At 40.1% G+C, this 26,712-nt stretch overlaps 1 pseudogene; it reads left to right on the forward strand.

Annotated features, from left to right (window-relative positions):
• On the forward strand, positions 1-26,088 carry LOC114296177 (cytochrome P450 98A2-like; annotated as a pseudogene).
• The last annotated feature ends 624 nt before the right edge of the window (positions 26,089-26,712 follow it).

The raw sequence follows: 26,712 nt of genomic DNA on the forward strand, positions 1-26,712 counted from the left end.
ATGGCTCTACCTCTCCTACTACCCATCTCAGTCCTCTGCATTTCCTCTCTTACCACCTCTACCAACGGCTCAGATTCAATCTCACACCGGGGCCCCGACCGCTCCCCATCGTCGGCAACCTCTACGACATAAAGAAGGTGAGGTTCCGGTGCTTTGCCGAGTGGGCAGAGGTCTACGGGCCAATCATATCGGTCTGGTTCGGATCAACACTAAACGTTGTCGTTTCGAGCTCAGAGTTGGCTAAAGAAGTGCTTAAAGAACATGATCAGCAATTGGCAGATAGGCATAGAAGCAGATCGGCTGCAAAGTTTAGTAGAGAAGGGAAGGATCTAATATGGGCAGACTATGGAGCCCACTATGTGAAGGTTAGGAAAGTGTGTACAGTTGAACTCTTCTCTCGAAAGAGGCTTGAAGCTCTCAGACCCATTAGAGGAGATGAAGTTACTGCCATGGTTGAGTCCATCTTCAATGACTGCAATAACAACCCTGGTATGGTTTTTTCTTTTTTTTTCCCTCTCTTTAGATTTGCAATTACTTTTACTAGCGATACATAGGATGTGAAAAAATTAATAACATATTATAAAACAATATAAATAGTTCGTTGTACTTTTTTTTTTTTTATATATACATAAACACAAAAAAGATTTAGATAAACAATTTAAGTCTCACAATTTCACTATAGAAACATGCAATTTATGTGTCAACTTCTGATTTATTACAAACTTAATCATGAGATCCAACTCTATTGTTAGAGCAGCAAACTTGGACGGGCTCAACCTAATCAATTCAATCCTAGTCTGAGTTTTTTATGGTTTGAACAACATATTTTTTTTAATTTTGGTTTGGAGTTAGGTAGAAATTTAAAAATCTGAATTAGATTCAGACTGATTTAAGTAGAAATACCAACTAACCCGAGTACTCAAAACCCAAATTGTACAGATAAATATATACAAATATTAAATTCAAATTATTGTTTACCCATTACTTTTTTAATAGAAAAAGTAAATTTCACCAACCGTCACTTTTAATTAAAAAATAATAATGTTTTTTTCTATTTGATTTTAACAAAAGTCACTTTTTAGGAGGTTAAGCCAAAAATGTTTTCACTATTGTAATTTGTTTAATTGACAATTGAGAGAGAAAAGAAAAAAAAAAAATTGGCAGGATCTATTATACTTGACAAGTGCTAAAAAATTCATATATTTTAAAAAAAATTTCTTTAGTAAAAAAAATATTTAATGTGTTTGGTTTCAGTTTTCTGAATACAATTTTCTAAAAATTGAGTTTTTTGTTTTTCGTATTTTTTTTGTTTTTGTTTTTAGTGAATATTTTAAAATTTTAAGCAATACTGACTTCTTTTTTTTTGTATTTTTAGTATTTAGTGGATTTTTAAAATTCACAAATATTACACTTTTTAAGTATATTTATGTTAGGTCTGTCTAAAAATTAAAAAATTTCTTAAAATATTAAAAATTCATTGAAAACAAAAAATAAAAAAATAGTTTTTTCTAAAAATCAAAACCAAGCAAGCTGATTAATTTTGTATAAAAAAAATTTACTACCTTCTAGTCTAGAAAGATATAAAATATAAAAAAAAATATAAACCACAAAAAAAAAGTATTTAAAACTTTTAATAACTATTAATAATTTGAATATATGTATTTAAAATAAAAATTAAATAAAATTATAATAGTTTTAGATTTTAAAGTGTGATTTTGAAAAGCTTGTCATCTTTGACATTTGAAAAAATTATAATTAGAAACATGAAAAAAAAAATTGTTTTAGAATTGTGAAAAAAATTTCCTTATTAGTCAACATTAAAATAAAAGAAAAAAAAAATGGAAGAACCAATGATGTTTAAACATATGTAATTTTACAATTTAAAAAATATATAATTTGAGAAAAATAGATTAAAATTTTTAACTTTAATTACCTTACAATATTATGCAATAATGACCTCTTTTGGAAAAGAGGTTATAAACAGTTATTTGGCTTTTAATTTCTTTTAAGTAATATTGCTTCTTTATTTTTTTACATTATTTTTCAAAAAAAAAGACAAAAATTTTTTTTAAAAAATTAACTTTTAACTTCCTTTTCAAAATAGATTTCATGTTTTTCTATCATAATTATCATCATTGTCTTGTAAAAAAATTTGAACGACAAGGTGGACATCATGGTCTTTTTTTTAACATAATAATATTGTGTAGATTTAGGAAAATTTTAATATACACACTCTTGAAAAATGTGTACCAAGGGTGGACATTTGTCGGGTCGAGCCGGCACTCTATAATAAGAGATTTTGTATCTGTCTGATCCAGCCTAACATCAGGTCTCTACATTTGCCCAAACCCAGCCCAGCGTAGCCCAGAAAATAATTATAAATTTCAAATCCATCCATCGGGCTATATATTAAAGAAAAATAAAATATTTTGTAATTAAATTCAATCACACGTTATATTTTTAAATAAATATATTGACATCATTGTAAATTGAATAATTTTATGTATAAATTGAAATATTTTTTAAATAAATTCCATCACACATCACCATAAATGTGAGTTTAAATCTCAACCAAAAAATAATTAATAATATATTATAATTAATTAATTAATTTAATAACAGGCTTGGCAAAGCCGAATTGAGTTGGAAGTATAAATCCCAAGTCCAAGCCATAAATACATCGAGTTAAAAATGTTAATCCAACCAGACTCTATAGGCTAAAACAACCTTTTCAAAACCTAAAAAAATAGGGGTGAGTCGGGTGGATTGGATGGGCCAACGAGCCAATATCCATCCCTAATTATGTCATTTTCTTCTTTAATTATAATTATTATTTTTTCTTTAGTTATGACATTATTTTAGTTATAATTATGATTTTTTTAATTATGACTCATATTATGTTTAGTCATGACATTTTTTTTAATTATAATTCAAAAAATCTAAAATTATATATATATTTTTTAATTACAAAATATATATAATACACACCATTTTCCATAGATTTAATATCCATCTATGACTTGTAAAATGAATAGATTAGTCACTGATAGGTGAACTCCAACAAAAATTTAACAAAGTTGAGTTTAAATAGAAATGCCTATGTTAAACTCCATTTTTTTATGGTTTAGCAGTGAAAATCAATGATCAAACATTTCAATAGGTACTTGCAAATAAAAATAAAAGAATAATAATAACAAAAAACATTTCGATAGGAATTTATGGAGGAAAAGGAAAAAAGAAAGAAAAAAAATGAACAAAATTTTAGTTTGTATTTATTCTTAGGGTAAATAACAGCTTGACTCTATGTGATTTATCTAAAACTATAGAGTTCTCATGTAATTTCATTTGTAACATTTAAATCTTATACACTTTATACTACATTGTAAGTTCTTACCGACATAACAGAAGTGCACCGCATTTTATCCAAAAAAAAAGAAAAAGAAAAGGAAAGTAGAGAGAGAAAAAAAGAGTGAAAGTTAGAGAGAGATTGCAACTGAGAGAGAAGAAGAAACATATATATGAACATGCATATATATATACAAAAAGAAGAAGTCTATGATTTCATTTTCTTCTATATCTAATAATTAAGAACTCTTTGGGTGGAGAAGTTATTTGGTGATCTTGGATTTGGATTTGGCTGTGTACGTGTGTTTTCTGATCTCTAATCATTCCATATATATATATATATAGTCATATGAACATGTATCTACATACTCTCACTTTATATTATTTTAACTCCATACTTGATTACACCTTCCTACTTTATCTTACACTCTAACTTCATATTTTATAAAGCAACCCATCTAAGCCAAAACCAGAAATCTCCAACCATTTTTCTAGCTTAAGAACCTCTCTCAGGTATATATGATTGGATGAACGTATATGTACATATAATTATATATATAGCCTGAACATATACATACTGAGAGGGGAGATTTGCGCCGTTAGTATGGCCGAGCTAAGATAGGGCGGGTCGTGACTGACCTCACGGCGCCGTGCTATTTCCTCTACTGAGACGCCCGGTGGGTCTGTTTTGCTCGGTCGAAAAGATCGGCTGACCGGGCGTGAACTAAGCCTGGCCGAGCTGCGACTAGCAAACATTTGGTTGGGCACACAGCCAAGTGGCGAGACCGGGCTACGAGTAGCTCGGGCTAAACTATGGACAAGTGAAGGATGGCACGTCTCTGACCGGTTAGCCGAGATGGACAGATTCCAAATAACCTCGGATGACGGTAAAACGGACGGAGGCCGGCATGCCTCGCGACCGGTATGCCATGATAAACCGGTCAATACCAGCCCGGCCCATGAGCATCACTCCTCTGCCCCTTTGCCAAGGGGCAGTCCGGTGGGGCATAGCTCAGTTGAGTGCCTGTGGTGACAGTTCTTCGCAAGAGATAGGCCGGTCATGGTACTCCGGTCAGGTGTGCCACCTGGGCCAATGGCGCGAGGGAGAGGACATCTGCTCCACGCGCGCCTCAATACCATTGGACAGTTCTGCGTGTACTGGTGGAAGGACTAAGCCTTTACACGCGTAAGATGGTGGGAGGCGAGCACTGCCACCTGTCCAGGGAAGGACAGCAGAGGTAGTGCGCGCGCAATCTTGAGGCTGCATGGCCAGCCTAGAAATATGGTGGAAGACGAACGTTAGAAGTATGCAACTTCTCCCCCAAAAAAGAAAGAAAATACTCTCTCTCTGTCTTCTCCTTCCCGAAGTGGACTGACTTGATCGTCGGAGGGTCTATCTGGCATACCACCGCCGGGCAGCTCACCGTTTCTGTGTTGCCAGGTAGACGCCGTCAAGAGAAGCGTGGAGCACAAGGAGTACGGAAAGCAGAGGATATTTCGCCCCCCTACAATTGGCGCCGTCTGTGGGAAGTTTTTGATACTCAACCCTTGTTTTTAGAGCTTCTTCAACCATTTCCATGGCCAACAATGGCGAAGCCCCACTGTCCGTCGTCGATGGTGTCACACCCGAGTACGTCCGCTTGAGAGAAGGTCCTCCGAATATTCCAGCCATGGCGGGCCTAGAGACTCATTCGCGAGATGCGCAAGACAAACGCGAGAGAAGTACTGATCGCTCGCAGAGTCTGGAGAGCCGCCGACGCCGGGGGGAGTCCCATGCACAGCGCCTGGAGCACAAACTCAAGGACCAAGACGCCCTCATTCGCAAGATGGCGGCGGAGATGGAGCTGCTGAAACGCCAGATTAAAGGGAAGGGTGTTGCTAGAAAGGGCAGCCTCAGTGAGCGCACCCCGTCCCCTCGTAGTAGCAGTCGCCTCCAGGGGAGGACTCACTCTCTCTCCATCAGCAGGAACTACGGGGTTGGAGATTCCGACCAAAGAAAGGGTAGGACCCTCTCTCGCGACAGCACCAACCGCCCCTCACGCCCGACGCCGACGTCGGGATCCTCTTTCTCCACACGTTCCAGGGACTTGAGGGATGCATTGGAGGAGAGGGCGCGCCGTCGGGAGGCTCGGAGAGTGCCGGCATTGCAGAGGTTAAGCGCTCCAGTTCGTTGTAGTGAGGAAGTGGCGATGCCAGCCCCCAAAGTGATGGCCCCTGCGCTGGTGGACAAAGAGCTGGCGCGACTTACAGCCACGCCGCTGTCTCCAGAGATTGAGAGTACGCCACTCCCCGCCGAATTCCACCAGCCAAAGTTCACTTTGTACGACGGCAAGACGGATCCGTACATGCATGTGAGCCATTACCGGCAAGTAATGGCTGGACACCGGAGCAATGACGCCTTGATGTGCCTCATATTCCCAGCAAGCTTGGGAGAGCTGGGTTTGAAATGGTTCAAAAGGCTCCCGGAGGGGAGTATTGAGGGATGGCAGCAACTAGCAGAAGCCTTCGTTACCAGATTCAAAACCAACACACGCACGCCGAAGGAAGTCGACCATCTCCTGGGTGTCAAGATGGAGTCTGGGTATTCGTTGAAGGCATACAATGCAAAATACTGGGAAACGTACAATGAGATCCTCGACTGCCCCACCAATCTGGCGATCACTCAATACAAACGGGGTCTCCCAGTTGGACATAGGCTGCGAGATTCACTCACGATGCGTCAACCCACAACCATGGAGTCATTGACGCAGCGGATCAATGAGCACATTCGCGTGGAGGATGATGCCGCCTTCGCGACCGAGAAGGCTAATCCAGTCGCGGCGGACAGAAGGGTGGCGGGGAAAGTTCACTCGGTTGGGCAGGAGGATAACCGCCCAAACAACCGGCCAAAAGATCAGTGTCACGGATCAAACCGTGATGACAGAAACAAGGGCCACCGAAACGATCGGGCTGACACTCCCCGTAATGCAGCGGAGGATGCCAAAAGAAAATTGAAGGCATGGACTGGAATCACCACGGTATTTAAAATCCCCATCTACCGCAATTTGAGCGAGATTCGAGGTGAACCCTTCATCGGTTGGCCAGCCAAGCTGGGGAGCGCGCAGAGGGGCTTCAATTCAAAATATCGCTGCACCTTTCATGAAGAACGGGGGCACCGAACAGAGGACTGCTTGCCGCTCAAACAACACTTAGAGGAGTTGGTGGCGGCGGGGCATCTTGACCAATACATAGATGAGGGCATCAAGGCCACCCCAGCGGACTAAGCCGAGCCAAACGGCCTGGCCGCCCTAGAAGTGCCCCCCGCAAGGTGTAATCAACGTCATCCACAGCATCATTGAACCGGCCAGGGTCTGCGAGCTGAGAGGGATGATCAAGAAGGCCGAGCACATGAGGGAAGTGCTCTCTGTTCAGCCCACTGTGAAGAAGGGAAAGACCGAAGAAAGGGACATCCTTTCATTCTCGACCAAGGACTTGGAAAGAGTTCAGATGCCACACAATGATGCTTTAGTAGTCACTCTTCGCGTCAAAGACTTTGACATCAAGAGAATCTTGATCGACCAGGGGAGTTCGGTAGAAATTATGTATTATGACGCGTTTGAACAAATGAAGTTGGAAGACAAGGACTTGGCCCCCGCAACATCCCCTTTGGTCAGCTTCAACTCACAGCCAGAATGGCCAGTCGGAAAGATTATTTTGCCGGTCAAAGCGGGATCGGTCGTAAAGCAAGTAGAGTTCTGGGTGCTCAAAGTTCCATCGACTTACAACCTGATCTTAGGCAGGGGTTGGCTGCACGCCATGCAAGCAGTTGCTTCGACCTTCCACCAAGTCATGCGCTTTCCGGCACCAAGCGGACAAACAGAAGAAGTTTAGGGGGACCGGGTGATGGCAAAACAATGCTTCGTTGCGGTAAATGGCAGCCGAGCGGCCAAAGGGTTCGTCCAAATGATTGAGGGGCCCGAGGGTAAAGAGGTCCTTGAAGACGTAGGGAGAAAGGCCGAGGAAAAATCGGTCGAAAATTTGGTGGAAGTGCGCATTGACGAGAACGATCCAACTAAATTCTTCCTCTTGGGATCATCCTTGTCTAGTTCCGAGCGGATGGATTATGTCAACTTCTTGGTTTCCAATTTGGAGGCCTTTGCCTGGATGCCTTACGACATGCCTGGCATCGACCCAAGCTTCATTTGTCATCAGTTGAATGTCTTTCCCAATGCACGGCCAGTCATTCAAAGGACGCGCTGCTCAGCCTTGCACCATGCTGAAGCAGTCGCAGAAGAAGTAAAGAGTTTGTTGGAAGCTGGGGCCATAGAGGAGGTGCAATACCCTCGGTGGATATCCAACACGGTGGTTGTTCCGAAGAAGAACGACAAGTGGCGAGTCTGCGTTGACTACAAGACTGTCAACCAAGCTTGCCCCAAGGATAGCTTTCCCCTCCCATGAATTGACCAGCTGGTGGACTTAACCATTGGCCATCAGAGGTTTAGCTTCCTGGACGCATATCGCGGCTACCACCAGATAGCCATGTATAAACCGGACAGAGAGATCATGTCGTTCACAACCCCCAGAGGCTTATATTGCTACAAAGTCATGCCGTTTGGACTAAAGAATGCCGGGGCGACTTTTCAGATGATGGTAACGAAGATGTTCGCTCCTCTTCTAGGCCGAACAATGAAGGCCTATATCGACGACATGGTGGTGAAGAGTAGGGAGAAGTCCCAACACCTCGCCGACCTAGCAAAAATGTTTGCCATCCTAAAGCGCCACAAGCTTCGTCTGAACGCCTCCAAATGCGCCTTCGGAGTTGGCACTGGGAAGTTCTTGGGTTTTCTGGTTACGAACCGGGGAATCGAGGCCGACCCATCACAAATCAAGGCTATACAAGACTTGGAGCGTCCCAACTCCACGAAGGACGTGCAACATCTTGCCGGGATGGCAACCGCGTTGAACAGATTTATCAGCGGGTCTTCTGATCGTTGCAGGCCCTTCTTTAAAACTCTGAAGTCCAAGTTCTTCTGGGATGACGAGTGCGATCTCGCATTAGCAGACCTGAAAGCATATCTCTCCTCAGCCCCTATTTTGGTCACACCTCAGCCGGGCGAAGAGTTGTACCTCTACTTGGCTGTCTCTCAACACGCAGTCAGCGCGGTATTGGTACGCACCGAAGGCATCCAGCACCTACCGATCTTCTATGTAAGCAAGACTCTTCTTCCAGCCGAAACGAGATATCTTCCCTTGGAAAAATTGGCGCTGGCCCTAATGATGGCGTCAAGAAAACTAGCACACTATTTTCATGCCCATACAATAGTTGTGTTAACCGAGTTCCCGCTTAAAGTGCTTTTTGAAAAGGCAGACTTCACTGGGAGAATTTTGAAATGGGCCATAGAATTAGGACAATATGACATCAAGTTCCGACTGCGCACCGCAATCAAGGCTCAAGCACTTGCCGACTTTGTAGCGGAATTTGCCCCTGGGATGCATCCAGTATGCCCGGTTGATTTGGTTGGTGCGGATTTAGCACAACCCGTGGTTCTGGCAACAGAAACAAATGTTGGTTCGCAAGCAGGAAAAGGGACGAGCACGACCGGACTAACAAAGTCCGACGATGATGAACCCAACCAAGACAAGGAAAGGGACCAGAATGAACCGATCAGAGTCTTGGAAATGAAAAGCTCCCAGAACCCCTCTGATTGCTGGAAGCTGTTTATTGGCGAGATGTGGAAGCTCTTCGTTGATGGGGCGTCCAACAAACATGGGGCCGGGCTGGGCATCGTGCTGAACTCGCCGGATGGGCTGATCATCGAGTAGGCAATTACACTCGGCTTCCCAGCATCTAACAACGAGGCTGAGTATGAAGCTCTCCTTGCCGGACTAAGAAGCGCGCTGAGAATGAAAGCCACAGCCCTTATGGTATTTAGTGATTCCAAGTTGGTGGTCAATCAGGTCTCAAGGGAGTATGAGGCAAAGGACGAAAGAATGGCCAAGTATCAAGCGCTGGTACGTGCAGAGATCAAGAAGTTCGCTGCAATAAGGTTGGAACAAATCGACCACGAGGAAAACAGCACGACTGATGAATTGGCCGGACTTGCTTCTGCTCAGACAGCTTTTCCTAACCCCTTGATGATAGAATTTTTACCCCGGCCAAGCGTTGAGGAACCAGAATCAGCCGAGGTACTTTGCACCGACTTGGGCCCTTCTTGGATGGATCCTATCATCGCCTTCCTGAAAGATAGAATTCTACCAGAAGAAAAGAAGGCGGCACACAAGATCCGAGCAAAGTCAGAGCGGTTTTGGCTCTCCCCGTCTGGGGCCTTGTATAAGAAATCTTTCACCGGGCTGTATTTGAAATGTGTCCACCCCACCAAGGTGGAGGCTTTCCTCTATGAGATACATGAGGGCATCTGTGGCAGCCATATTGGGGGCAGATCCTTGGCTTACCGAGCAATTTCTCAGGGTTATTGGTGGCCGCGCATACAGGCAGATGCGCAAAAATATGTTCGTAGGTGTGAGAAGTGTCAGAAGTTCGCCCACCAGATCCACCAGCCGGTTAGAGATTTGCTCCCTCTCACAAGTCCTTGGCCGTTCGCGCTTTGGGGGTTAGATATTGTTGGGCCACTCCCAGCTGCACCGGGCAACCGTAAGTTTTTCATCGTCGCCACCGACTATTTCACCAAGTGGGTTGAGGTTGAGCCACTAGCGACCATAAGGGAAAAGGACGTGAAGAAGTTTGTATGGCAAAACGTGATCACCCATTTCGGTATACCCAAGGCCCTCATCTCGGATAATGGCACTCAATTTGATGGTAAACTCTTTCGCGGATTTTGCGAAGAGTTGAAGATCGAGTTCTACAATTCGACGCCGGCCTATCCTCAGTCAAATGGTCAAGCAGAGGCCTCAAACAAGACCATCCTGGACGGGCTGAAGAAGCGGCTTGAGAAGGCTAAGGGCAAGTGGGCTGAAGAACTCCCTAATGTGCTCTGGGCATACCGCACTACGCCAAGGCGGTCAACCGGGGAAACACCATTTGCTTTGGCCTATGGCATGGAGGTCGTCATCCCGTTGGAAATTGGCATGCCAACCATCTGCTCTGAAAGTTTCTAGCCAGATCTGAATAATGAAGCGATGGCATTGGAGTTGGACCTTGCTGAAGAAAGGAGGGAGCGAGCATTGATCCACATAGCGACTTATCAACAAGAACTCTCCAGAAAGTACAACAAGGCTGTGCACCCCAGAATGTTCAAGATTGGGGACTGGGTATTAAGAAAGGTGCTTGGCAACACAGTGGTCCCTAGCGAAGGAAAGCTCGATGCAAATTGGGAAGGACCATACAAGGTGATTGGTCTTGCTGGTAAAAGGGCGTACCATCTGGAAGATATAGATGACAAGGCTGTCCCCAGACCATGGAATACGGCTAACCTTAAGGTCTTTTACTTTTAAGATGTAATTTGCTTGTGTTGTTTAGCTTTTTTAGACCTTTAGCCTTTTGGCACTTAATGTAAAGGATAGCAATGCTTTTGTAATGAAAAATAGCCCTCTTGTTGTTTGGAATTACATCTTTGTACAATGGATTCGCAAGGACGCAAGGCAATTATGAATACCAGGGGCAAAAGACCGACCTGAATGGGACCGGACTGATTTCCTCTCGTCGGAATGAATGCAGACCGCACAAACAGTTAGTGCATTGTCCGACGATGTAATTGGCGTATGGCCCCATTCGCATTAGGGCCGAGCTGGTTTTGCTCGCCCGGTTGAAATGTTGGCGTCATGACCAACTCAACTGAAACATTGGTGTTTTGCCCAGTGTAAGGGCCGAGCTGATCTTGCTCGGCCCAGTGGACATATTGGTGTCTTGCCCAATATGGAAAACGAGCGGAGTTTGCTCAGCAGAATCCGCAACGTTGGAGTTTTGTCCAACCGATAAGAAGCCGAGCTGAATTTGCTCGGCCTAAAAGAAATGTTGGCGGCTTACCCAACTTAAAAGGCGAGTTGATTTTGCTCGGTCACGTCGAAATTGCATGAAGTGTACAAACGAATTAAGGCCGAGCAGATTTTGCTCGGAAGAGTTAAAATGTCAGTTCATTTGAAAGTTCATGGAACCGAACTACTAGTTCTGACTAGAAAACGTTTGAGGTGATTTTAGCTCGGCAAACTGTACGGCACAGCCGACCTGGCAGTTGTGAATTCTCAACAATTAAATCAAGGAATCCATGCAGATGCAAACCGAACAGAAATAGAAGATGAGCAAGCAAAAAGTCGAAATCTTCATTGATAAAGGAAATTTAAGTACAAGACGGGGGGCATAGCCCGGTTACATAAAAAAAAAAAAAAAAAAACAGTCAATCCAACTCTACGTCAACCGTTTGTTCGGTGACTTGCACAGTTTGCTCGGCCTCTTCCACATTGTGCTCGGGCAGGTTTCCTTCGGCGCCATCGTTAGTGCCTTCCACCACGGCAACATCCCGATCAACCTCTTCCTCCGCATCTGGAGATGTTTCGGGAGGATTTTGCTTGGCTTGTTTCGCGGCGGCGGCTTCTTCCTCGGCCTCTTTCCTTGCCTCCGCGATGAGCCAGTTTTGGGTGGCCTTGGAGTACGCCTGCATGTAGACCGGGATATAGGCAGCAGGCGGATTGATGAACATGTCAGAATCCTGACCAAGACCAACTTTCTCCACGGCAGCTTTCCAGCCGCACTGGAAAAAGATGTCCTTGGTCGCTTGGACCTGCCGTTGTAGCTCTTCTCGCCCTGCGCGTATCCCCGGTCTTCTGCATCATCTACGGCCTTGTCTTTCTCGGTTTTGTGCGCATCGCGCAGTTTCCTCAGCTCGGTGAGATACCGAGCCTTCGTCAACTTCACTCCCCGAAGTTTGTCCTCGTTAGCTCAGTTAACCTTTTGGCTCAGGATATCTCGCTCGGCCTCAACCGCTTCCTGCGCAGCTTTAAGCTTCGCTATCTCGGCCTTTTGTGCCTTATTCTCAGCTATGGCATCCCGCAGGCTCTGCCGCACTTTGATCATTCGGGCGTGGGCCAAATAGTTCTTTTGCGCAGCCTGAAAACAAGTGAGAGATCGTCAGTATTCGAAAAACCGAGCAAAAATCAAGCAAACTGTCTGACATAAAAAATGGAGAACCTACTAGCACTATGGATTTCGCCGCCGAGCGGAGGACCTTGAGGTCAGAAAGCTCGTCGTGTTTTTTCATATCAGCGAGCAAGATCAACCCCTTGGTCAAATTGAAACCAAGAGAGTAGTCCTTGTCCGCGTAGACAGAGTCTTCAACAGAAACTGCTCGGCCCTGGTATTTGAACTCGGGCGCCCAGACCGGGGAGGTGGCTGGGCCCTTGGATTTGCCGGTCCGTGGTTGCTCAGTCTGGTCCCCGAGCTCGGTAGAGACGCGATCGGTAGAGTCTTCATCCGCCAGACGCGGCCCGGTTTGCTCGTTCCTCGGCCGCTTCTTGGACCGACCAGCCGGTTGCTCGCTGGCAAGCGCCAGTACTGCCCCTTCTTGCTGCACGGCGGGTGTGGAGGATGTCCCCCCGGTTGCCTCTAGTTTTTGGGACTCGTCTTCTTCCCCGGTGATCATGGACTTGATGGCCCTGATTTTCGCCATTTCTTGCACGGTGGTGAGTGGAATAAGCCTGATCGGTGGTAGGTTTGGATTCGGTTCTGGGGTTGGCGCACGCAGAAAATCGGTAACTCGGCTCTTGCGCAGCGCGGTGTAGTGATAGGTCTGTTCGAAGCCGAGCAATTTCGCAGCCTCCTTCTCCTCGGCAGGATGGCACAGCAGGGCTCTGATGGCCCCTTGGTTGGCCTGGTAGTAGTCTGCTGCTAGGTGCTTATCTGCAAAAAGAAGACAAGTGTTAGATCGGTATGGAAAGTAATTGATGCATAAAGAAAATAGTGCGGTCAGCCGAGCAACTCACCGGCACTGCCAAAATCCTTTCTAATATACCATCCCGGTATGGGTGCCTCGGTGTCCTCATAACGACCGGACACCCACAAGAAGTCGTCGTCGTTGGTCTCCTTGTCCGGGTTACCCTCTATTAATTTTGCTCGGCCCTTCTTCACTTTGAGGTACCAGCAAAGCCCGCTCTTATTTCTACTAAGACTATACTGATGGAAAATTTCGGCCAGACCAAGATTGAGACCGAGCCTCCGGTTCAGCTCGGTGACCCCGTTTATTATTTTGTAAGTGTTATTCGAAACCTGGGTCAGGCAAAGCCTTATCTGCCTCAAAAATTCGTAGATCAAGGGTTAAACTGGGAAGCGGAGCCCTCCCTCTACTATTGATACGACGGTAAAAGGGCACCGGTCTAGATCCCCCCAAGGGGTGTCTCCCTTTTTGGCGAGCTCTAAGACGACGTCATCTGGGATGTTGTACTCCCTTCGAAACTCCGCCATCGCGCAGGGCGAGCTAACCATAAATCGGTACTTCTCCATTTATCTCGGTTTTATTTGGTTTATTGACTATCTCGGTCAAAAAGGATGGTGTATTTGCTCGGACCTTGAGCTCTACCAATGATGGTTCTGGACTGGCCTGGACGGTCCTAGTGTGTTCTGCATGTTAAAAAATAATTCCAAGGGTTAGCACGGCATAAATTGCGCGGCCCCTATGGGAATTGGCTCAGTGAAGGGATTATTGGTGTTTGGCCGGTTCGACCCCTACCTCAGCTATGCTACTTGGTCGATTTCCTAGTTCGGTTCTAACTCTCCACTTCTGGCTCGGGTAAGGTCTAGAAAGGAGATTCAAAGAAGTTACAGCTCGGTTAAGGTTTGAAGTGGAGATCTCAAGTTTTAGCTCGGCGAGTTCCTACATACCGATCTAACTAAGTGTCTAACTCGGTTGAGACCTTAGCAATAAGCCGCAAACCATTTTTGATCGGTTGAAGGCATAATTACGGATCTAAATGAGCATTTAGCTCGGTCGTGCACAGTGTTCATCCTGTTCATCCTAAGTTCAAGGTTCGTTTGTTCGAACCAAGGAGAAACGGGGGCATGATGGTCCCATATTCCCATCCAGTCACAGTTTGCCCTATGATGTGCCAAGACCCCCCATCAAGGAGATATTGGAAGGTTCCAAGCAAAGAAAATAAAGAACGAAAGCACAAAAAATTGAAGAGCCTATAGGAAAAAGTAGTAAAGGGGTAAAAAAACTCACCAAGAACAGATGCGAAGTGAAGCAGTCCCCGCGAGCTTGAACGCAGCTTCAGGAGTAACAGAAACGGTGAGTGAAATGAGAGGCAGCAGCAACGGTGGTGAAGGAAATGGAGTTTATGAGGTTAGGGTTTAGGCTCAAAGGAAAATTGAACAGTAAGAGTCGAATTGTCCCTTCGTTTGTGCATAAAAAGGGGGGGAAAACCCAAACGGCTGCGCCGTTTGAATTCTGCGCGTGCGGAACAGCTGGTTGCACGACCCAATGGCGTGAAGCCACGTGGCACTGAGAACGCGTCTGTCAATACGATGGTATGACGCTTGACAAGACTACAGTGGAAATGACCGACCAAATGATATAGCTCGGCGACAGATATCGCCCCAATCATGCTCGGCCAGGAAAGGATGCAATTCACTAACCGTTGGCTCGGTCACGGAGATAATCCCAGTTACGATGACTCGGATGGGATTAAGGGGCAATTAAGAGGGGAGATTTGCGCCGTTAGTATGGCCGAGCTAAGATAGGGCGGGTCGTGACAGACCTTACGACGCCGTGCTATTTCCTCTACTGAGACGCTCGGTGGGTCTGTTTTGCTCGGTCGAAAAGATCGGCTGACCGGGCGTGAACTAAGCCTGGCCGAGCTGCGACTAGCAAACATTTGGCTGGGCACACAGCCAAGTGGCGAGACCGGACTACGAGTAGCTCGGGCTAAACGATGGACAAGTGAGGGATGGCACGTCTCTGACTGGTTAGCCGAGATGGGCAAATTCTAAATAACCTCGGATGAAGGTAAAACGGACGGAGGCTAGCATGCCTCGCGACCGGTATGCCATGATAAACCAGTCAATACCAGCCCGGCCCATGAGCATCACCCCTCTGCCCCTTTGCCAAGGGGCAGTCCGGTGGGGCATAGCTCAGTTGAGTGCCTGTGGTGACAGTTCTTCGCAAGAGATAGGCCGGTCGTGGTACTCCGGTCAGGTGTGCCACCTGGGCCAATGGCGCGAGGGAGAGGACATTTGCTCCACGCGCGCTTCAATACCGTTGGACAGTTCTGCGTGTACTGGTGGAAGGACTAAGCCTTTACACGCGTAAGGTGGTGGGAGGCGAGCACTGCCACCTGTCCAGGGAAGGACAGCAGAGGTAGTGCGCGCGCAATCTTGAGGCTGCATGGCCAGCCTAGAAATATGGTGGAAGACGAACGTTAGAGGTATGCAACTTCTCCCCCAAAAAAGAAAGAAAATACTCTCTCTCTGTCTTCTCCTTCCCGAAGTGGACTGACTTGATCGTCGGAGGGTCTATCCGGCATATCACCGCCGGGCAGCTCACCGTTTCTGTGTTGCCAGGTAGACGCCGTCAAGAGAAGCTTGGAGCACAAGGAGTACGGAAAGCAGAGGATATTTCGCCCCCGTACACATACATATAGTTATATACATATAGTTGTATGGACATATATATACATATAGTTGTATATATATATATAAATGTTTCTCCCCCTTTTCTCTCTCTCTCTCTCTCTTTCCCTTTTTTTTTCTTTTTTTTGATAAATTACAAATATATCCCTAAGATTTAATTAAAATACGAATCATCCCTATAGTTCTAAAAATTACATTTCATTCTTGAGATTTATAATTTTATAACAAATCTCTCATTTTATTAATAGATCATGAAATCAATTAATAGTTTTTAATGATATTAGAAATATGTTTCAATTAATAATTTAGGTAATTTTATTATTACATAGGAGAGTAATTATGAATTTTATTTTTTTAGTTAATTCTGTCAAATAAATTTTTTTAATAAAGAACTATTTATAATTTTTAAAATTACATAAGACAATCTGTATTTTAAATAAATCTCAAGGGATGTATTTGTAATTTATCTTTTTTTTATTAGGTGTTGCACAAAACGACATCGTTTTGTACACTTCTGTTACATCTGTGAAAAATTATAACATGATATAAAATCTGATAGGTATAAATATTACAAATAAAACTACAAAAACATTCCGTATTTTTTTTTTTTTTTGGTGGATAAATCACAAGGTTAAACTGTTGTTTATCCTTACTCTTAAAATAATTACCCTTTTTCATTTGTCTTTCTGTCTTTGGTCATCGTGACATGTGACCTGTTTTGAGTGATTATATGCCTACACGTAGTTGTACCAAAACGTTTGTTTTCAGGTTTATTATATTTTCTATCATTCAACTATATTAAAATTGTCTACTTAATTAATCGTTGAACTAGTGTACCAAAACATTTGTTTTCAGGTTTATTATATTTTCCATCATTCAGCTATTTTAAAATTGTCTACTTTAATTAAGCTATTGATTAAATTTAATAAGTGTTTAAATTATATAAATTAAAATTTATTTAATTTTTAAATTATCGATTAAATCTATTAAATTTTTAAAATATTTAATTAAAAATATTTAGTTTCTAAAAAAATTATAAAAATAAAATATATATGCTCATAAATATTATAAATTAGTAAAAGACCTTACTTAATTAAGAATTTTTTCAAAAAAAAAAATTTATTTTTATTTTGCCTTTAAAAAGTGAGCGTCAGTTCTTCTGATAAATATTCTTTATAAAGGTAAGGATAATTATTTATAGTATTTTCTTTCCTATTTTCTACAGCAACTACTTCCTTACCTTTATATTATATGCCGAATTTTGTTTATAATTTCTAAATTGATTGTGTTTAAGTTTTTAGTTAAGTTATTTTTAAAACTTGATTCATGCATTATTTTATTCTATTATTATTTGTCGCAATATATTATTATTATTTAAATTGTATAATTTTACTTCTTCAGTATATCTATTACTCGTATAATTTTATTGGCAAGACTGAGAAATCATACTCTTTTTAAAACTTGATTCATGCATTATTTTATTCTATTATTATTTGTCGCGATATATTATTATTTAAATTGTATAATTTTACTTCTTGAGTATATCTAATACTCGTATAATTTTACTGGCAAGACTGAGAAATCATACTCTAATGCTACCAGTGAAATAAAATGCTTTTTACAGACAAAATATAATTTTAATATTTTTTTGGAAGAAAAACTTAATTAGTTAGGATTTTTTTCTAATTTATAATATTTATAAGCATATATTTTATTTTTGTAAATCTTTCAAGGACTACATATGATTGAATTAAATATTTTAGAAACTTAAAACATTTAATTGATAGTTTAGGGATTAAATAGACTTAGATTTATATATGCACTTTAGAGACTTAGCAGGTGTTTGGAAGAAGCTTTTTTAGCTTTTTTGGCTAAAACAACACTAAAAGACAAAATAGGCTAAAATAATTAATAAGACAAAATATCACATCAAATCTATAGTCATTTTACTTTTTCTCTCATAAATATCACATCCAATTACAAAAAAATCCAACTATCTTCCCAAACACAAAAATTTTAACCTTTTAAAATAGCCAAAAACTAAAATTGCCTACTAAAATAACAACTTCCTAAATACCCACTTACCACATTGATAGTTCATGGACCAACGTGGATTTTTTAATTTCTAGATGCATATAATTCAACATAGTTGGAATGCTTGACAATGATGCAACTTTTTTCTCCTAAGCCAGGTTGTAATCCTACCTTATTTTTAATAAAAGTTTAGTTTGTTTTTGTTGCTCAAAAAAAAAAAAAAAAACGTTAATGTACCTAAAAAATAAAATATTTTTGAAAAAATACTTTAAAAATTCAATAATTACAAAAGAATATAAAAATATACTTGAATTTTTGTTTTTTTAAAATTTTTTTGTTTTTATAAATATTATACTTTTTAAGTGTATCTAGATTAGGTGTACCTAAAAAATAAAAATAAAGGCCTTGTTTGGTTTGTGTTTTCCAAAAAATTTTGGGAAAAATTCTCTACAAATAAGTTTTCGAAAGTAATCAAACCAAACAAATTTTTCTAAAAAAATTTCTCAAAACTTGTTTGGTTTACAAGTTTTCTAAACAAATCTCTCTCTCATACATATCAAATCAATCACTTTTTTCAAAACTCTCGCTCAAAATAATTTTCCAAAACATCTTTTGAAAAAAACCAAACCAAACAATTTTTCGTACTTTTTATCTCTAAAACTCATATCCCAAACTCAAACCAAACATACCAAAAATTCTTAAAACATTAAGGTGTCGTTTGGTAACACTTACGTTTTTAGTTTTTTGTTTATATTTACAAAAATTTAAAAAACTCAAATAAAAACTTGTTTGGTAAAATCTTTGATTTATAAATCAGTGGTCTCAGTTTATAAATTTGGCCAAAAAATGAAAATACAAAAAATGTGTTTCCATTTTGAGTTTTGAGTTTTTGTTTTTTTACCACCCAACACTAGCCACCACCCGCCATCATTTTCCACCACCGTCTTCGGCCACCACCACCCACTACCTACCACCACCACTCACCACCCACCTGCCACCACCACCCGCCACCCCACCCACCACCCACCTGATACCCACTCGTCACCACCACACACACCTCATCACCACCACCCACTACCCACCTGCCACCCACTCGTCACCACCACACACATCTCACCACCACCACCCGCCACCTACTTGCCATTACCACTCACTACCCACCTCCCACCACCATCCACCAACTGCTACCACCAGCCACCTGTCACCCACCCGCCACCATCACCCACCATCACCACCACCACCACCCACTCGCTACCACTTACCACCCGCCACCGTCACCCACCCACCCACTACCACCACCACCCGCCACCTACCTGCCACCACCCGCCATCCGCCACCCACCTACCACCACCTGCCACCACCTACCACCCGCCACCGTCACCCACCCACCCATCATCACCACTCACTACCCGTCACCGTCACCCACCGTCACCCACCCACCCGCCATCCGCCACCCACTTGCCACCACCACCCACCACCCGCCACCACCAGCCACTCGCTACCACCCACCACCGTCATCCACCCACCCACCACCACCTACCTGACACCACTACGCACCCGCCACCACCACCGGCCATCTGCCACCCACCTGCCACCACCACCCGCCGCCACCACCACCACCACCACCACCACCACCCGCCACTGTCACCCACCCACCCACCACCACCACCACCACCCACCCGTCACCACCCACCACCCACCGTGACCACACTTTCCACCATCGTCTTCCACCGCCACTTGCCACTAGTTGCCATTTCTCACTATTTTTTATATTTTTAAATTTTTTAAAACATTTTGTCAATTACCAAACGCGTTTGTAGTTTATATTTTTCTAAAAAAAAAACAAAAAATAAACAAAAATCAGTTTATAAAATTTTTGTAAATATAAACTGAAAACGTAAACGTTACCAAACACACCCTAAGATTTTTGACTAAAAGTAAAAAAATATGAAAAATAAAAAATTTAATCTTTTGAAAAATTAGCTCAATTTTGTGAAATCAATCAAGGGGATTTTTTTTTTATATAAGGAGTTCTGTCTTCACTAATGTCAGAAGTTCTGGTAGCACTTTCAACTCAAAAATGCCTAGGGTTATAGAATTAGAATACAGAATAATATATATATATATACATATAGGGAAAATTATTATAAATTTTTTTTTTTCTAAGATTTGATCTTTGTAACAATAAATTTTGAGTTTTTAATTTTGTAAATTTAAATTATTTATTTTTAATTTAAACCATCTACTTATTTTTGTTAAGTAAAATTATTATAAAAATTATATTAGATTTAATGACTAAAATGTACTTTTTGTGGCAATTTTACTTAACCAAAATAAACGAATGATTTAACTTGAAAATAAATGAAAATATGTTTTAAATTGATAAAATTAAAAATTAAAATTTATTTTATTACAAGACTTAAACCATGGGTTTTTTTCTTTTTTTTTTTGTAAGATTTATTTAAATATGAGCTACATCACATTCAAGATAGATTTTGACTACACAATGCATCTTTTTGTACGCATTTTGTGTTATAATTTTGTGCATTTAAGATTATTACTCTCTACCAGAGAGTGCAAACTATGGGGATTAGTAGGGATGGTCACGGACGGATTTGTCATTCCTGTCTCACTTCCACTTTCAAATCCCTTGCCCTGCTCCAATCCCGTTATAGGTAGAATTTTTCAATCTCATCTCTGCCTCCGCGGATATCCGACTAAATTTTAAATAGTTAAAAAAATAAAAAATCATTTAAATCTTTACCACACTAAATAATATCCGTTGTTTCCATATATATAAACAGTGAAACTTCTAGAATTATTATTTATTTATATTTAAACAGAATTACAAACTTTTAATATTCTTTTTCTATATCTAATCATATTATATATATATATATATATATTATTTATTCATATATATTATTAATTATATCATATCGAGTTTAGACCGAAAGATGTGATACTTGTCTCCGCCCCACCCTTGTTGCAAGGGACCATAATGTAATTAACCCCCACTTCCTATAAGTGTAGAATTGGATAAAATCTATCACATTCCGACGGATAGGAACAAGCCCACGAATCGAACTAAGATGGCTACGGATTAGGACTTTTAGGTGCACATAAAGCACAAAATGTCTTACTAGTGATGGGCTACACAATGTAGGGTCTATATAAGGCTCACTCTCTTATTATATGTTATTTATTTTTTGTGTAATTTTTTATGCGGGAAATGTTTCTAGTTTCATTTAAAGTGCGAACAAATTTTAAACAGTGATCATATAAATTGTTTCATCTTTTATTATTTTATTTTTTTTTAAATTCAAAAATCTCATTTTAGTGTAAATTATATAAAAGGTCAAGTACAAACGTCTGTGTGTTATGTGTTAAGAGACAAATGTAAATTTTTTTTCATAATGTTAAAATTACTAAACGTAACATTTAAAAAAAAAAATTCCTTAGTATCTTCTTTCCCAACGTAACAATCTGATGTAACACTCTAAAAACGTAACACTCTGATATATGACACACTAAAAAATCTTTAGTGTATTTTTTTCAAATGTAATAACGTAATATTCCAAAAAAACTAACACCCTAACGCAATACACTAAAAAATTCTTAGTGTTTTTTTTTCAAATGTAACAACGTAACATTTTAAATAAACTCTTTAGTGTATTTTTTTCAAACATAACACTTTAATCAATGTAACATACAAAAACTCTTTAGTGTACTTTTTTCAAATGTAACATTCTAATGTAACACTCTAAGGTCATGTTTGATTCAAAAGACTAATAGTGAAGTATTAATAATCCTATTAAATTAGTGTAGGATTCACTATCCAATTGGATTAATATCCATTGGATTAATAATCCCACCCCTACCCCATTACTAATAATCCTACAAATTTGTTGGATTAATTATCCATTGGATTAATAATCCTAAACCAAAATGTTAAAACAAACATGAGATAATTGGGCCCACGGATTAATAATCCTAATCCCATGCTCTAATCCACCCAATCAAACATGCCCTAAGACCCCATTTGTTTTAGGGTTAAATAGATGGGAGGGGATTGGGATAGAGGTGGGGTTATTTAGTGTTGTGTTTGTTTGTAGAGTTGAGGAGGGGATTAGGATGGAGGAGGTGATATAGATGGAGGTTGAAAGGGGGATTGAGATGGAGGAGGTGGAGATGGTATTAAAAAAATAGTGAGGGGATTAGAAATTTTTTTATTTTTTATATATTGGGAATTTTTTTTTAAATATTAATGTTTAATTTTTTATATTTTTTATTTGTTTTATTATTTTATATAAAAATAATTTAACAATTCTTATACTAACAACTATCATCAAAACAAACACATTTTACTTAATCCTCTCACTATCAATCCCCTCACTATTAATCCTTTCACCATGAATACCTCTGAAAACAAACGGGGCCTAATGTTATACCAGAAAATCATACTAAGAGAAATATAAATTTTCACGCTCGACAACTAATACTTCAACCACCAATCACCCCAAAGAGAATCTTTCACACCTCACATTTCTATTCTCATCCTAAAAATGAATAAAAAAATTAGAAAAATGAATCACAAAAGAGAATTTACTTAAACTCAAATGATACCTAATCAAATAAATATAACTTTTCAAAACAAAAATGACTAATTGAGTCATACGAAAACTCTTAACACTAAATGAATTAATATTCCTGCACATAGTGTCACGACCCAACCGCTGCCCCAAGGGATTAAAGTAGTGACCGACCAGTAATTTGAGATTACCAAAGTCCTGGCGAAAGCTAATAAATAAGAAAATATAACGTCCAATGAGTTGTAAAGACGTAAATGAACAAAACAAGCCCTTATATATGTTGATATATACACATGAGTCCAAACATTAAACTTATATACACATAAGTCCACGTCAAATTTAAGTACTAAAAACAAAAACAAAACTTAGGGATTTAATCCCAATAACAAAAATCAGTTCTATCAACAGTCATAATCACATATAAAACTTGACTCGGTATCACTCAAAACATTGAAATGCAAAAATAGAAGAGTGAATTCTAAATCACCCAAAAGCCTTGCAACTTGACCATTTAGAACCTCACGGTGAGGCATGAGACTTGGCTTGACAAAAAGAGATTAGGTCGACGCCAATAGTTTCGCTCTTGAGCTTGATCACCTACATATGTACATAAAATAGTGAGTTAGAGCCCAATGAATAACAACGGTGTAAAAGGGTAATGAATGACGTCCTTACAGCATTTAAAACAATCAATTATCATTAGTGAATCAGTTTCTCATTTCAAAATCAAATCATATTGTAATCATAGCAATCATGCGTGATACATCCATTAACAAAACAGTACAGTAGGTCTTAAGAGACTGAATAGTCATGTTTGATGGCCATCAATACAGTAAACAGTAGTTCCAAGATTTGAAACTAACAGAGATTTCTGTAACAGTAGCAGTAATAGTACAATAACAGATGTTATGGATGCCACGAATACATTTCACAAATAGGACAATTATTCATTAAGTTACAAAGCATCATTTCAGACACAGAGCATATTATGAGTTAGAAAATACTTATAATTTGAACATATTTTTACAAGGTTGTTACTCACAGTTAACTCCCTAAATCACGTGGTTAGGGTGTGGTGTCTGACTTACACAAACACATTCAAGCACAACATTCAAACCATGTTTAATTCATTCAGTCGGTTCTTAATCCTATTCAGCTCATTCGTTACTTGTTTGTTCGGTTATTTCTATTTGTTCTTTAACTTCTTTCGTATTCATGATTAGCATATGAATTTGAAATACACTTGAAAACCATGCAAATGGAGGCCCAAAAGTCTGAAAAATGGAGAGAAAACGAAACAGAGGCCAGCCTGAAATCCGCACATGTGGGAGCACTAGTCACACGTGTGAAACCACCACCGCACGTGCAATTAAAACAAATTGTGTGTTGTTTTGTGCCCTAATTTCCGTACGTGCAGGGCTCCAAGCCGCATGTGCCGTCCTGGGTAAAAACCTGCCTGAAAATTGCTCTTGCATTTAGAATTCAACCTTTTCAAAAACCAACTCCATTCTCATGTATTTCAAACCTTTAAACTCTTAAAAATAACTTGAATATGGATTTCCAACATTAATTACAGATCATAACTTTCAATACAAACTCAAATATCCCATTAAAGATCAAATTCTTTGGGAAAATTGTAGAATCATGAAACATAACTTCAAGAGCTTCAACTCAAGCTTATATATAGAAATTCCTTTGAAATCATGAGAGGCCATGCAAGAAAACAAGTTTATGATCATGATTTTCATGAACTTATGACATGTATGTTCAAATCTTGACTTGTTCCTACAATTCCTCTCATTTATGTTCATACACGTTCTCAACTCTAAACTTGTCATTAGAACTCTTAAATAACCATGAATCTACTCAATTTAAGCTTCAGTCTTTCAAGATGATAAGTGTCTAAGCCCTAATTTCATGAAATTAGCAAGAAATTCTTACCTTAAAGGGTTGATTTATAAAGATTTTGCTTGATTCCTCTATTTCCCCTTCTTTCCTTCTTCTTTTAGAGCTCTCTAGGGTTTTCTCTCTTCCTCTCAAATGTTGGACTCCAACCATATGCTCTAACTCTCTCTCTAACTCTTCTCTTTCTTTTATTAAATTGATGAGTGCCTAAAAACAGATGTAACTTATCTCTAATTTCCTAAGCTTGATTAATTACAAGGTTAAATTAAACCAATTCTCATTATAATCTAATTTAAATTAAACTAGACTTACTCACACTAATGTGAATTAGGCTCTAGTTTTCTATCCAAATATTGAATTTTACTCTTATGGTTTACTGATTCAGACAAGTTCAAATTTGTATTCTATTCACATCTGTTGACAATATTTTAATTCAAATCACACATAATACATAATCAATGTAAATCAGAGAATTAGCATGACTAAGTAAGGAAGTGGTTGTTACAACTAGTTTAGGCCTAGAATAAATTGCAAATTTAGCGACTAATGTATCTAAATGGCTTTAAAAATATTATGTTCTACATACAATTACATGCAGAAAATTATGAGAAAAGTTTATTAGTGAAGAAATATTTGGGAGCAGTAGTATTCAACAACATTACAAGACTTTGCATTTGGGAAACGATTTGTAAATTCAAAGGGTGATATGGATGAGCAAGGACTAGAATTCAAGGCGATTATAGCCAACGGCTTGAAACTTGGTGCGTCACTTGCCATGGCAGAGCACATTCAATGGCTTCGTTGGATGTTCCCTCTCGAGGAAGAAGCTTTTGCCAAGCACGGATCACGTAGGGATCAACTCACTTGAGCTATCATGGAAGAACACAGGCTTGCCCGCGAGAAAAGTGGTAGTGCCAAGCAGCATTTTGTTGATGTTTTGCTTACTCTTCAAGAAAAATATGATCTTAGTAACGATACCATTATTGGCCTCCTTTGGGTAAGTAGTCAGCCAGTTATAAAAATGTTGTAATTATCATATTTATGTACTAAATGGGACACACAATCATGTTTGTTACTATTTGAATTGTGACACATTCCGTAGTAAACAAAATAGGATAAGAAAATGTAATTAATTAATCCATTTTGTAAATTGATTTTTGCATGCATGCAGGACATGATCACAGCAGGCACCGACACAACAATTGTCTTAGTTGAGTGGACAATGGCAGAACTGATTAAGAACCCAAGAGTGCAACAAAAGGCTCAAGAGGAGCAAGACCGTGCAATTGGATACGAACGTGTCATGATTGATCCGACTTCTCAAACCTCCCTTACTTACAATGTGTAGCCAAAGAGGCATTAAGGTTACACCCTCCAACCCCATTGATGCTTCCCCACAAGGCTAATACCAATGTCAAGATTGGTGGGTATGACATCCCTAAAGGATCCATTGCGCACGTAAATGTATGGGCCATAGCTCGTGATCTAGTAGTTTGGAAAAACCCTCTAGAGTTCAGACCTGAAAGGTTCTTTGAAGATAATGTTGATATGAAGGGTCATGATTTTCGATTACTGCCTTTTGGTGCTGGGAGACGTGTTTGCCCCGGTGCTCTCACTACAAGAATTAACACTTTTGGCAACAAAAAAATTGGTCGCTAAAAGTCTATTTTTGGTCGGCAAAAGTTATCCGCGACCAATTTTTTTGGTCGCTACTTTGGTCGCCAATTGAGGGTCGGCAAAAGTAATTTGCGACCAAAATTTTGGTTGGTCGGCAAATGTTAGATTTGCCGACTAAATTTTTGGTCGCTAAATATTTAATTTCCGCGACTAATTCATTTTGTCGCGAAAACACTTTAGTCGCGAAAAGTGATATTTTCCCGACCAAATATCTTAGTCGCCAATTGACACATTTCGCGACCAAAAAGTTTGGTCGCCAATTGACACATTTTGTGACCAAAAAGTTTGGTCGCCATATGTTACTTTTCGCGACCAAAAGTTTTGGTCGGCAAAAGTGAGTTTCCACGACCAAGAGCTGTTTTGGTCGGCAATAGATGTATTTTTTGAGACCAAAACTCTTGGTCGGCAATTGTCATTTTTTGCAAAAAAAAATTATTTTGGATGTCGCAACTAATAAATTGGTCGCCAAAGCAGGAAAACAATACACCTGTAATTCCTAATAATTCATTCAATCCATAATAAACCTATAATTTTAAAGCATCATTCAAATTAATTGAATCATTAACATTCGACACAATACATAATTCATTAACATTCGACACAATA

Source organism: Camellia sinensis, chromosome 12, assembly GCF_055761805.1.
Source record: "Camellia sinensis isolate YWXY chromosome 12, ASM5576180v1, whole genome shotgun sequence".
In the NCBI taxonomy this organism is placed as follows: Eukaryota; Viridiplantae; Streptophyta; class Magnoliopsida; order Ericales; family Theaceae; genus Camellia; species Camellia sinensis.